Source organism: Theropithecus gelada, unplaced genomic scaffold (assembly GCF_003255815.1).
Source record: "Theropithecus gelada isolate Dixy unplaced genomic scaffold, Tgel_1.0 HiC_scaffold_1238, whole genome shotgun sequence".
Lineage (NCBI taxonomy): Eukaryota > Metazoa > Chordata > Mammalia > Primates > Cercopithecidae > Theropithecus > Theropithecus gelada.
The window spans coordinates 4,808-7,566 of NW_020253987.1; the positions used below are offsets into that span (position 1 = coordinate 4,808).

The 2,759-nt window shown below is 47.3% G+C and overlaps 1 non-coding gene across 1 annotated transcript; it reads right to left on the reverse strand.

The window, feature by feature from the left end:
• Positions 1 to 264: 264 nt before the first annotated feature.
• On the reverse strand, positions 265 to 481 carry LOC112616889. Its single transcript, XR_003117819.1, has one exon. It is a non-coding gene; the product is annotated as a small nucleolar RNA U3 (small nucleolar RNA).
• Positions 482 to 2,759: the final 2,278 nt, after the last annotated feature.

Here is a 2,759-nt window from a genome sequence, read left to right on the forward strand (position 1 = left end):
TCAACTTGAAAAAAAAAAAAAAAAAAAAGCGAGGGCAGAGGAGGTAGCGGGCGGGAAGAAACGAAAACATAGGTAGAACATACCACAGCATCACCTCTGTCAAGATTAAGATTGAAAAATCACCGAGACGAAACACCAGGTTTACCAACGCCAAAAAAAAAGAAAGCACAGAACTTGCCCATAGATGAAATGAGCTCATTAATGAGGTGAAAGAAACCAACAGCTACTAAATCATTATCTGTCGTCAGACCATTAAGAAAGGAAACCGCTCAGACGGCGTCCTCTCCCTTTTGCTCTCCAAAGTGGAGAGAAGAACGATCATCAACCGCAGACAGCTGTCGCACCGAAGCCACGCCAAAAAACCGCTTCGCAGTCAGAACAGAACACTACGCCTCTTCCTCCCGGTTTTCCGCTGCTCTACATATTGAGAGAAACTTCTGTAATAATAAACTATAGAAATGATCCCTGGAACTCCAGTCTTAAGCTTTTACGCCCAGCCTCTGCTGGGTCCACATCCGCCACACACTTTGAACTGATGGCGAGATACTTTCGCTATTTCCGATTCCATTAGGAAATAAATAGGAAAATCGTTTGGCAGTAACATCTTTTCCAATATCATGACTTAACGACATCATATTAACGTTTCAGGTGGAAACGTAATTTTAAAAAACTTTTAAAAGTTAAATTAACGTTTTAGGTGGAAACGTAATTTTTAAAACTTGTTTTAAAAATGTATTTAGGCCGGGCGCGGTGGCTCAAGCCTGTAATCCCAGCACTTTGGGAGGCCGAGGCGGGTGGATCACGAGGTCAGGAGATCGAGACCATCCTGGCTAACATGGTGAAACCCCGTCTCTACTAAAAATACAAAAAACTAGCCGGGCGTGGTGGCGGGCGCCTGTAGTCCCAGCTTCTCGGAGGCTGAGGCGGGAGAATGGCGTGAACCCGGGAGGCGGAGCTTGCAGTGAGCCGAGATCACGCCACTGCACTCCAGCCTGGGCAACACAGCGAGACTCTGTCTCAAAAAATAAAAATAAAAAAAAATAAATAAAAATGTATTTAAATTAAACTAATTGATTTAATTTAAGGAATGCTTAATTAGCATAATACTGAATGACAGCCAATCACAACCTGAACTTTTAAAGTGGGACATGTTTGTTCCTGGTGTGCTGCGCCCGCCTGTAATCCGGTAATCCCAGCGTTCTGGGCTCCCACGCCCAGGCCCAGGCGGGAGGATCCTTTGTTCTATGAATTGGAGACCAGCCCAGGCAACATAGCGGAATCCGGTCCCTACCAAGGGGAAAACAAAAATAATAATAAAAGTAAAAATCAGGCTGGGCGCGGTGGCTCATGCCTGTCATCCCAGCACTTTGGAAGGCCAAGGCGGGCGGATTACCTGAGGTCGGGAGTTCCACCAGCCCAACGTGGAGAAACACCGTCTCTGCTAAAAATACAAAATTAGCTGGGCGTTGGTGGTGCATGTTTGTAATCTCAGCTACTTAGGATGCTGAGGCAGGAGAATCGCTTGAAGCCAGGAGGCAGAGGTTGCCGTGAGCCGAGACTGCGCCATTGCACTCCAGTCTGGGCAATAAGAGCAAAACTCTACCTCAAAAACTAAATAAATGAAATGAAATGAAATAAATTAAAAATGAGCTGGGTGTGGTGGCACCGCCTATAGACCCAGCTACTCTGGAAGCTGAAGCGGGATGATCGCTTGCGCCAGGGAAGCTGGTTGAGTTGGAAGCTGCAGTGAGCTTTGATTGCTCCACTGCACCTGAGCCTGGGAGACAGAGTGAGATCTTGACTCTTAAAAACAATTTTTTTTGGCCGGGCGCGGTGGCTCAAGCCTGTAATCCCAGCACTTTGGGAGGCCGAGATGGGTCGATCACGAGGTCAGGAGATCGAGACCATCCTGGCTAACCCGGTGAAACCCCATCTCTACTAAAAAATACAGAAAACTAGCCGGGCGAGGTGGCGGGCGCCTGTAGTCCCAGCTACTCGGGAGGCTGAGGCAGGAGAATGGCGTGAACCCGGGAGGCGGAGCTTGCAGTGAGCCGAGATCCGGCCACAGCACTCCAGCCTGGGCGACAGAGCGAGACTCCGTCTCAAAACAAAAAAACAAAAAAACAAAACAATTTTTTTTAGGGGGGATGGTATAAAATAGACGTAAAACGTACCATCCTAACCATTTCTCACACATACAATTCAGGGGCATTAAGTACATTCATGTAGCCATTGGCATGTAACCATCGCCATTATTTATCTCCAGAACTTTCTCGACATCCCAAACTGAAACTCTACCCAAAAAACAAACTTCCCTTTCCTCCCTCTGCCCAGACCCTTGTAAGCACTCTTCTACTTTCCGTCTCTATGAATTTGATTCTTGTAGGTACCTCTGTAAGTGGAAATATGCAATATTGTCTTTTTGTGTCTGGCTTATTTCACTTATATTTGTTTTCAAGGTTCATTCACGTTGTAACATGTTGCAGAATGTCACTCCTTTTTCAGGCTGGAGTGCAATGATGCATGACGTGACGGCTCACTGCAGCCTTGATCTCCAGGGCTCAGGTGATCCTCCCACGTCAGCCTCCTGAGTAGCTGGGATTACAGGCACATGCCATCACCCTCGGCTAATTTTTGTATTTTCTGTAGGGAGGGGGTTTCACCACATTGCCCAGGATGGTCTTGAACTCCTGGGCTCAAGGGATCCACCCGCCTAGGCCTCTCAAAGTGTGGGACTACAGGTGTGAGCTACCATGCCC